Genomic DNA, 11,829 nt, shown 5'->3' with positions numbered 1-11,829 from the left:
CATTCGTTCACTTAAAAATAAATCACTTCTAGTTAACGACTTAATAACCACAAACAACCTAGATTTTATGCTTCTAAATGAAACCTGGCTAGAAGACAGCTACAGTGCAACAATCCTCAATGAAGCAGCCCCTCCTAACTTTACTTTTATGAGTGTCTGCAGAGCTGTTAAGAGAGGTGGGGGTCTAGCTGCTCTTTTTAAAGATATCTATCAATGTAAGCAAATATCATTTGGGAATTACCCTTCTTTCGAATATCTGGGTATTGTGTTAAAAGGTGCTCCACGCATTTTACTTATCATTATTTACAGGCCTCCAAAATACTCTCCAGCCTTCGCTGAGGACTTTACAGAACTGTTATCAACAATTACCTCAGAGTTTGACTGTTTTGCCATTGCTGGAGATTTTAACATTCACATAGATAATGCAGAAAACAATATGGCAAAAGAAATCAAAACTGTTTTAAAAACTTTTGATCTGAATCAGCATGTACATGGACCCACACACAATCGTGGACACACTCTAGATTTACTTATCAGTAAGGGTCTAAACATTTCATCGATTGTCATTAAGGATGTAGCACTGTCTGATCATTTCTGTATTTTCTTTGATATATTGATCTCTCCTGCCACTGAAGCGAGATCTGTGTCTGTCAAGAAGAGATGCTTAAATGAGAACACTAGTGTACTATTTATGAAGGCTATATCCTTAACACCAAGCATATCTGCAGATTCTGTTGATTTTCTCCTTGATTCTTTTAACTCAAAAGTTAAAAGTGTAATTGATGAAATTGCTCCTGTGAAAGTCAGGAAGAAGAGTGGCAGACAAAAGGCACCTTGGAGAAACTCAACAGCAGTGCAAAATATGAAAAGACAATGCAGAAAAGTAGAGCGCATGTGGCGGAAGACAAAACTTGTAGTCCATTATAACATCTACAAAGACAGCCTTCATGCTTTCAATATGGAACTAGGCAAAGCTAGACAGACTTTCTTCTCAAATATTATAAACAGTAATTTAAACAACACACGCACTCTTTTTGCTACTGTAGAGAGACTGACAAACCCCCCAAGCCAGATTCCCAGTGAAATGCTCTCAGACAACAAGTGCAGTGAGTTTGCTTCTTTCTTCTCTGAGAAAATCAATAATATCAGAAAGGTGATCAACACATCCTTGAGTTGCACTGGGGTAAGACAGATCAGACCACCTGAGAAAGTAGTTACTATGTCTGACTTCAAAGAAATTGATGGCAAAATTTTGGAAGAAACCGTACAGCACCTTAAAACATCAACCTGCGCTCTTGACACACTTCCCACATCTTTTTTCAAAAGTGTGTTAAACAGTCTAGAAGCAGATCTTCTAGTAGTGGTAAATGCCTCACTTCACTCTGGTAGTTTTTCCGAACTCCCTGAAAACTGCAGTTGTCAAGCCCCTCCTGAAAAAGAGCAATCTGGATAAGACCATATTAAGCAACTATAGACCGATCTCAAATCTTCCTTTCATAGGCAAGATCATTGAAAAAGTTGTCTTCAATCAGCTGAACAAATTCTTGAGCTTGAATGGATCCTTTGACCATTTTCAATCTGGTTTCCGACCACACCACAGCACAGAGACAGCGCTCATAAAGATAATAAACGATATTCGCTTAAATACTGATTCAGGCAAATTATCAGTGCTGGTACTACTCGACCTCAGTGCTGCATTTGACACTGTCGATCACAACATACTTCTGGACAGGCTGGAAAACTGGGTGGGGCTTTCTGGGATAGTCCTAAAATGGTTCAGGTCATACTTAGATGGGAGAGGTTATTATGTGAGTATAGGAGACCATAAGTCTGAGTGGACATCCATGACATGCGGAGTCCCTCAAGGCTCAATTCTTGCACCACTCCTGTTCAACCTGTATATGCTCCCAATGAGCCAAATAATGAGAAAGAACCAAATCTCTTACCACAGCTATGCAGACGACACACAGATCTACTTAGCCCTATCGCCTAACGACTACAGTCCCATTGACTCCCTGTGCCAATGCATTGATGAAGTAAACAGTTGGATGTGTCAAAACTTTCTTCAATTAAACAAAGACAAAACTGAAGTCATTGCGTTTGGAAACAAAGATGAAGTTCTTAAGGTGAACGCATACCTTCACTCTAGGGGTCAAACAACTAAACATCAAGTCAGGAATCTTGGTGTGACACTAGAGTCAGACCTTAGTTTCAGTAGTCATGTCAAAGCAATAACTAAATCAGAATACTATCATCTGAAAAATATTGCAAGAATAAGAACCTTTGTTTCCAGACAAGACTTAGAGAAACTTGTTCATGCTTTCATCACCAGCAGGGTGGATTATTGTAATGGACTCCTCACTGGCCTTCCCAAAAAGACCATAAGACAGTTGCAGCTCATACAGAACGCTGCCGCCAGGATTCTGAGCAGAACCAGAAAATATGAACATATCACACCAGTACTCAGGTCTTTACACTGGCTCCCAGTTAAATTTAGGATTGATTTTAAAGTATTATTACTGGTATATAAATCATTCAATGGCCTAGGACCTCAATATATTGCAGATATGCTCACTGAATATAAACCCAACAGATCACTCAGATCATTAGGATCATATCAGCTAGAAATACCAAGGGTTCACTCTAAGCATGGCGAATCTGCTTTTAGCTATTATGCCAGCCGCAGCTGGAACCAGCTTCCAGAGGAGATCAGATGTGCTCCTACTGTAGTCACTTTCAAATCCAGACTCAAAACACATCTGTTTAACTATGCATTTACTGAATGAGCACTGTGCCACTGTTCGTCCGACTGTTTGTACTGTACTGTATTTTATTTTTCTAAACTGTTTTAATTATTTATTTTATTATTTTAATTTCTTCTATGTAAAGCACTTTGAATTGCCATTGTGTATGAAATGTGCTATATAAATAAACTTGCCTTGCCTTGCCTTGCCTACAATGAACTACACTGGGGAAAAATGTGATCAATAACAATATTTTTACATTAACAAGTTTAACAGTTTTCACTTTCACAAGTCAAAGCAATTCATCATTACTCAAGATTTAACAGTTGAAATACAGCCTTAATTTAATGCAGCAAAAATTATTTTACAGTGTAGGAGAGTAAGATCTTTTCTTCTTTTTTTCTCAGCCTTTTTCTTGGTTGCGTTTATAAACAGACAACCATTTATTTAACAGTGCCTTTTATAAAAGAGACTATAATATAACTAAAAATTACCATTGTGTAGAATATTTTTGTACTTCACTTTTATTTGTTCCCATGTTCTAGTATGGTGACTGACATTACAATGCACAAAGTAATTATGCAATTATTAAAATACAAAAATATAGGCTAATAAGTGATAAAAACATCTAACATGGCCACTTCTGACGGATTTAAATTGTCTGCTACTTTTTGCCAGCCCTCTCTCCTGGCTTTTGCAGACTTTGAGGTGTTCCCTGGCGTTTTGATTAAACATTAAAATTCCGAATAAACTTCGACTATTAGTTCTTGCTGTGCTGAGGAGAAAAACTGAGCGCGCTCTTTGGCCACGCCCACGCTGAGCAGCCAATAGCAGCGTTGCTGATCAATGTTTCTACTATCGATACATATCCCCTTTTAACCAGCGCATGAACGCGCAATTATCTCAGATAACTCAATCCAGCGATACTAATCATATCCGGCAAGTGTGTTCGAAGAACCGAGTTAGCCAGATCATGATTCGCACGATGATATCATCTTGGATGTGTCATTTGATCTCGGATGTAATAAGCAACGTACGAAGAACGGGCCCCTGCTCTTGACTTCAGTTTGCACAACAAACAATTAGCCTACATGTTGATGTTTTATTTGATGTTCTTTTTTTTATGTAAGTGTCTGTAATCATTATAAATTAGAAGGGTGAATTCAGGTTGATTGGGACACTTTTTGCTATTAAGATGACTGGGAAAAAGTGTTCCAATCAAACTTAATTCACCCCTATGTGGTCTGGGGAAAAGAATTGTTACAATGATATGCTGGCAACATTGTTAACAAGTGATTTCAAACTAATCAAAATTATAAAGACTCAGAAGCATCTGGTCAATGTCTATGTGTGTAATGCATAAATCAAAAGCAAAACTGCAAATGAGCTGATTTACTATCCCAGCTAGAAATTTTTTGTTCTAAAAATGTTCTAAGAACATTAGCATGTATTGTTCTATAAATGTTTTCAGCGGCTAGTTTTAGTTTTGTTCTCAGAATGTTCTTTTAAAAGTTTGGAGAACATTCTTTAAAAACATTATTAAAATGTTTAGTAGTAACATTCTTTTAACATTATTCTCTAACGTTCTTAGAAAGTTTTCAGCGGCTAGTTTTAGTTTTGTTCCCAGAATGTTCTTTTAAAAGTTTGGAGAACATTCTTTAAAAACATTATTAAAATGTTTAGTAGTAACATTCTTTTAACATTATTCTCTAATTTTCTCAGAACGTTTTCAGCGGCTAGTTTTATTTGTGTTCCCAGAATGTTTTTTTAAATGTTCAGAGAACATTTTCTAAAAACATTATTAAAATGTTTAGTAGTAACATTTTTATAACATTATTCTCTGACGTTCTTATAATGTTTTTAGCGTGTAGTTTTATTTTTGTTCCCAGAATGTTCTTATAAATGTTCGGATAACATTTTTTTAAAAACATTATTAAAATGTTTAGTAATAACGTTCTTATAACATTATTCTCTAATGTTCATATAACGTTTTCAGCGGGTAGTTTTATTTTTGTTCCCAGAATGTTTTTTTAAATGTTTAGAGAACATTTTCTAAAAACATTATTAAAATGTTTAGTAATAACATTCTTATAACATTATTCTCTAACGTTCTTATAATGTTGTAAGCGGATAGTTTTATTTTTGTTCCCAGAATGTTCTTTTAAATGTTCGGATAACATTATTTAAAAACATTATTAAAATGTATAGGTGTACCATTCTTACAACATTATTCTATAACGTTCTTAGAAAGTTTTCAGGGGGTGTTTTTATTTTTGTTCCCAGAATGTTCTTTTAAAAGTTCAGATAACATTTTTTTTTACAACATTATAAAAATGTTTAATAATAATATTGTTAGAACATTATTTCTCCTAAAAGGTAGGATAACATTCTCTAAGAACACTCTAAAAATGTTTTGTGATGATGAACATTTTTAGAACATTATCCCTTTATTCTTATAAAGTTTTAAGCAGGAAGTTTTATTTTTATTCTTAGAACGTTCTTCTAAAAGTTAGGATAACATTCTCTAAAAATACTCTTAAAAATACTACTTAACATTCTTATAAATTTTTTAGTGGGAAGTTTTATTTTTGTTCCCAAAATGTTCTCTTAAACATAAAAAATGCTTAGCTATAACATTGTTAAAACATACAATTGTATTAATCTCTAAAATAAAACAAAAATCTAACAGGTTTATGAATGGCATTCACATAAATTATTAGAAGTTCTGCGTACAGTAGATGCCCAACATTAAATGAAGAACTCAGTAAAGTCCAATGTGCAATCACACGTCTTGACTGCTGTTTGCTCAGAGCGCTCATCATCAGTCTTTGGTTGTCTTGGTTCTTGCAGAAAAAGAATAAAGTCATCTGCATTAATAGGTGTTCTACTGTTCTTCTCTTCTTCTTTTTCAGCTGCTATCCCAGTTAGCAGAATTGAGCTCCATTCTCTGTGTGCATGGTAGAGTTTTTCCTCATAGCCTATAAAAGAAGATCATGCAACAGTGTAAACAAAAATAATACAAATACATATTACATATTAAGATCACAAGCAATATTGACTTTGAAAACTTTCAAAATTAGCCAGCCTAATTATTAATCAGAAATGAATTAGATTAGTTTATTTAAAAGTATAAATATGATACCTTATGAGTATCTATTTTGTTTCTGTAATTTAAAACATATACTTAAAGGAGTCATAATGTAGAAATTTCACTTTTCCACGAGAATCAATGTATGTTATGATTGCATAATGATTATACACTGGCCGGGAAGCCGATATTTAAAAGTGAAGCGTTTGTTTACCTCGGGGTTTGTAAAATAGGCCACGTGCACGCGCACGAAAAAACGAGATTTTGATTTCTTCCCCTTCTTGACGTCAAGACGGGGGAGGATATACCAAATATGGACACCGCAAACCTATGCCGCGGGAAGCCCGCCCCTCTCCCCCTCAGATTCAGTTTAGTTGACTCGAGAAAGATGGAGAAATCGAGTGCACACCTGAGATGCTCTGTGGGTGACTGCCACAAACAACATGCAAATGTGTTTTATCTACCAAAAACGGACGAAACTATCAGGGAACAGTGGATGAAATTCATTTTTAATGACGCTGTCCCAACAACTCTTTCAAGTGGCGTATCGTTAGGTGTGTGCGCTAAACATTTTACACCGGAATCATTTACAAATTTGCGGCAGTATCAGGCGAACTTGGCCTCGAAGCTCCGTTTGGGAAAAGGTGCCATCCCAACCATCAGGGACTTGCCAGAAATTGAAAAGGTAAGACTGTGTTTTTATTGCTCTACTGTGGTTAACAAATAGCAGCTAACAGCTAATGCGGCTATTGTATGTAACGTTACCTTCGAGGTAAACACGGGGAATGGACTCTACGAATGCTAGCCACATCTTTCGACTTTGTTTTACACTAGCAGCTACAGTAGTGACGGTACAGGAGTCCATGCTCAGTGGCTAAAACTGTTTAAATGCAAGTATGAAAACAATATACCACTAAACATTATTAGCCAAACTCATGCAAAACATGCAGTTTGAAAATAGCTTTCAGTTAGTGGGGCTTCTGTAAGAATGTATCTGGCAATGGTGTATTTTTTCTTTTTTCTTTGGTTGTGATTACAATTTCACTAACAATAAGTACCGTCACATTTATTGAGCTATTGCAGTATTTTGTCTATGTTTTTGTACCGCTTGGAAGTAGTAAAATACATTCCTGCAACCAATCAACGCGCCCCTCATTTGCATTATTATAATGACCGTCCACGACAGCCAAAACATCGCATCAGATCTCGCGAGACAATAATGCCTTTAGAAATAAGGGTCTGAGGGGCTCTGTGTTGATTTTTTTTTCCACTTTTCTTTTTTAGAAGTGCCTAAAATACTATAATAGAGCATTTGGGTATCCAAGGTAACACAACATTATGACTCCTTTAATCCATTATATACATGTTAAAGGGATACTCCACTTTTTTTGGAAATAGGCTCATTTTACAACTCCCCCAGAGTTAAACAGTTGAGTTTTACCGTTTTCGAATCCATTCAGCCGAGTTTCTGATATTTAGAAGAATATCAGTAACCAGACAGTTTCTGGTCTCATTGACTTCCATAGTATATATTTTTTCCTACTATGGAAGTCAATGAGACCAGAAACTGTCTGGTTACTGATATTCTTCCAAATATCAGAAACTCGGCTGAATGGATTCGAAAACGGTAAAACTCAACTGTTTAACTCTGGGGGAGTTGTAAAATGAGCCTATTTCCAAAAAAAGTGGAGTATCCCTTTAATAACACAACTAGAGGCTAAATTATTTTAACAAACTACAAACTTGGCTTGAGAAGTGTGAACCTCGAACTCAGGTAGCCTTGAGCACAGCTGCAGCATGTCACAGCACTGCCCACGATGCTTTTGCTCTGATGTAACAGCTCATTTTCATCAGTTATATTGTCTATGGATTGTTACATTTCTTACAGATTTCTGCTTGTTTTAAATCAGATACAGATAAAGTAGTACTGCATTTGAGATAGAACAATTTCTAGTGTGATTTAATCATAGCTGTGAATCGTCTCTTTGCTATTAGCTAAGCTGTAAGTTTTAGTTACTTCAAAAGCAGAAAGAAAAATATGCTATAACTTCTGTTTCTTATTGAGAAATCACAGGACAGTGTTGACACTAACTTTTTGTGCTCCAGTAGGTTTCTGTGTGCGCACAATCTGCATGTTAAATGTGAGCTACTGTCTGTGCATATGAAAGCTTGTTTCCGCCATGGAATACAATTTTTAAAAAAGGTAATTGCGAATCACAATTCAAACTTTTTTTTCTCAGAAGTGCGAGATATAAACTCGCAATTGGCCGTTTGAAAGTCAGAATCACAGGATAAATTAGTAAAACCTGAGAAAAAAAAAGCAATTCTGGCTTATTTTTTTTTTGCTGTCGTTTCTATATGAGAACATTAATGCACTTCATCAATACAGCTGCTCTGAGAGTCACTTCAGCAGCATTTTAGCTTCATTTGAGAAAAACTATCATCATATCATAAAACACAGAGAAACTCAAAGGTCTACACGGCAATCCGTCAAATAAAAGTTTGGTTTAACCTTTGAAGAACGTTTTGCTTAAATCATTACATTTTAAATAATTGGTTATAGCAATTTAATTAAACCATTCAAATGGAATCAAGAAAACAAAAAAAAAATTACTTTTGGGAGATGCGAGAGCGAAGTAGTCCAGTGATAATTAACAGGCAGCCATGGTTAATGCAATTTGCAAAGACCCGCCCCCTTTAGTTACTGTTGCTATGTCCAACAAGCCATGGCGCTCTCACGCCACACATCATGTTGTCACGCAATGAAAAATACATTGCGGATCACAGAAAAAACGCTGAAACGTTTAAACGCAGAGACAAGACAGAGCAGGTTACTTTTGATATGAAAGTTGAAACAAAGTCTCAACGTTTAATTTGTGTAATTTTTTTAGAAAAAAATATTTTTGGTAAAATAAAAATGTAAAAAATACCTGTCAATCAAACTCCCTCGAAGGGTGAATTCTGAGGGGAGTAAAAAAGACAGCTCACAATTCTGATATTTTCTTGCAATTGTGTGTTCTTGCCTCACAATTCTGAGAGAAAAAAAACAACTGTAATTTTACTGATGGAAACAGACAGTAAAAAAGTGGACTTCAAAGATTTCTTATTCTGTAGCTCCCTGTGGGATTTTTTTGACAAGTCCATAATATGCATCCATCCATGATAAAAGTACTCCACACGGCTCTGGCAGGTTAATAAAGGCGAAAGGTGAAGCGAAGTGATGCGTTTGTGTAAGAAACATATCCATATTTTATATTTTAGGGCTGGGAATCGATTAAAAAAAGTAACTGATTAATTACACAATTTGCTGTAATTAAATGCAATTAATTGCATTTCCCCCAAGCTTGTAATCATCAATATTTAAACTTAGATTAACCTAATTAAACAACAAAAAGGAAAAAAAGGAACAGAAAATAGCCCTGTATTAAAATAATATTAAACATCAATATATCAATATATTATTATTTTCAATATCAATCAACATAATAAATTTAACAATTTATTATTATAATTTTTTTTTTCTAATTATCAAAATAAAACATAGTCCTACAAAGCTATTATTACAAGAGCATGTGATCAGAGCAGGTAATTTTACCATTGTTGTCAGCATGACTATACCAGCTCAGTAGGGCTATTTCACAGAAGTCTACTACTGAGAAATTTCACGTTATTTGACTTTGCTTTTCCAGTGCATGATCGGTACATGATTGGAGCGTTTGGGCCGTTAACGACAGAGCAGAACGCGCAGCGCAAACACGGAGCAGAACATTGAGCAAAGAGCTCAATGTTTGCTTAGTGTTGTGTGTGTGTGTCAGTGCGCCGACACACAAACACGGAATGTAGAGCGCGGAGCGGAAAAGACCCGGTCATGAAAGCTGCGCGAGAATAAAACCTGATCGCCAAACACGGAGGGGCGGGACGGCATATTTTGCAGCCTTTTCCGCAACAGGAAGGCAAAAAAAGTGCTGCGTTAATTGCATTTTTTTTATAAACTCGTTAAGCATCTCAAATTAATCGCGAAGATTAACGTGTTAATTCCCCCAGCCCTACCATATTTATAATTTTATCGACTTAAATAACTAGCTTCCAGCAGACAGCCATATGCAAGTCAAATTACGCCCAAAGAGTTAGTCAACGCATCGATACGCATATGCGCCTGCAAGGCAACGCATCACTACACTTCGGCCGCCATATGCGTCTATGAGTAGAAAAATGTGTCGTCCCAGTTTTTGATACACGACGCACCGTTGTATGCAATACTATGCGTTGTTGGTGGGGGCAAAACTGCAAGTTGCTTGCGTCCGACGTGTTGACTATAAAAGGCTCTTGTCGGTGCATGACATAGGAGTAGCATAAGCTTTGACGGCTCTCGCGGTTCAAACAAACAGGGCTAGGCAATAAATTCAAGCTCCTCCCACATTTCTCTTTATATGATTCTCTTTAATGATAATTTTTCTAAAAATCTCTGTGGAAAGAAAGTCAGATATAAATCTGGGACAGATATAAATCTGGCACGAGGGAGAAAAAAATAGATCATTTTTATTTTGGAGTGCATTGTGCGTTTAAAATTGACTACGGTTTTATAAAATGCAGTGGATACTTACTAGTGATGGACTTGTTTCTCTGTTGGTGCCTGTTCTGCTCCGTAAACATTGGTCCAATGCTTGATCTTAAGAAAATGTAAAAAGTGTGTTAATGTGTGTTAACAGACTATTGATCTGTGTTAGGCTATATAAATCTGGAGAACCCTTACTAACATTAACCATGGTTTTGCAACACTAACTAAATGGTAATAAATTATTGTAATCAATCCACCATAAAAATATTGTTTCTACACTTTACTATAATAAAAACCATGGTTAATTTAGCAAAGGACCCTGGGAACATGTCCTAAAAAGAACAGCTCATCCAAAAAATAGACTCTCTATCGTTATTTACCGGTACTCCATGTTGTTCCAAAACTGTATGAATTTATTTTGTATAACCTTACCGGTAATTAAGATATCTTGAGAAATGACTTCACTGTTTTTTTTTGTTTTTTTTTTCATAAAATGGGTTCCAATGTTGTTTAATTCCCAACATTCTTGTGTTTCAGAGAAGTAAGTCATACAGGTTTGAAAATAATTTCATTTTGAAAGGACATTTATGTTATGTATAAATGTTATGTATATATGTATATGTTTATTTTATTTTATTTTTTCAAAATGTTGCAAGTAAAATGTTCTAATTGTGTTAACTCGTCACATTAGAAGAACGTTTTATAAAGAACAATAAACATCTCATCTCTCAATGATATCCTCAAAACATTTTCCTAACGTGACAGAGAGAACGTTCTTCTTTTGTTATGACAAAACATTAAGAAAACGTTATTTTGAGATTATTGTACAAACTTTAACATTAACAACATTCCCAAAATATGCTCAAAATGTTGCAAGTAAAATGTTCTAATAGTGTTAACTTGTCACATTAAAATAACGTTTTATAAAGAACATTCAACCTCTCATCTCTCAATGATATCCTCAAAACATTTTCCTAACGTGACAGAGAGAACGTTCTTCTTTTGTTATGACAAAACATTAAGACAGCGTTATTTTGAGATCATTGTACAAACTTTAACTTTAACAACATTCCCAAAATATCCTCAAAATGTTGCAAGTAGAATGTTCTTCTTTTGTTATCATGAAACATTGGGACAATGTTATATTGAGATCATTGTACAAACTTTAACTTTAACAACATTCCCAAAATATCCTCAAAATGTTGCAAGTAGAATGTTCTTCTTTTGTTATCATGAAACATTGGGACAATGTTATATTGAGATCATTGTACAATATTTAACTTTAACAACATTCCCAAAATATGCTCAAAATGTTGCAAGTAGAATGTTCTAATTGTGTTAACTCGTCACATTAGAAGAACGTTTTATAAAGAACAATAAACATCTCATCTCTCAATGATATCCTCAAAACATTTTCCTAATGTGACAGAGAGAATGTT

The 11,829-nt window shown here is 35.2% G+C and overlaps 1 long non-coding RNA gene across 1 annotated transcript; it reads right to left on the bottom strand.

Annotated features, from left to right (window-relative positions):
• Positions 1–5,207: 5,207 nt before the first annotated feature.
• Positions 5,208–10,900, bottom strand: LOC311296768. Its single transcript, XR_014628702.1, has 3 exons — positions 10,437–10,900; positions 8,763–8,864; positions 5,208–5,722 (listed from the first exon to the last, which is right to left on the bottom strand). It is a non-coding gene; the product is annotated as an uncharacterized lncRNA (long non-coding RNA).
• Between the last annotated feature and the right edge of the window lie 929 nt (positions 10,901–11,829).

The sequence above is a fragment of the Rutilus rutilus genome (assembly GCF_951802725.1).
Source record: "Rutilus rutilus genome assembly, chromosome: 9".
NCBI classification, from domain to species: Eukaryota; Metazoa; Chordata; class Actinopteri; order Cypriniformes; family Leuciscidae; genus Rutilus; species Rutilus rutilus.
This window is presented reverse-complemented; position numbering and strand designations above follow the sequence as displayed.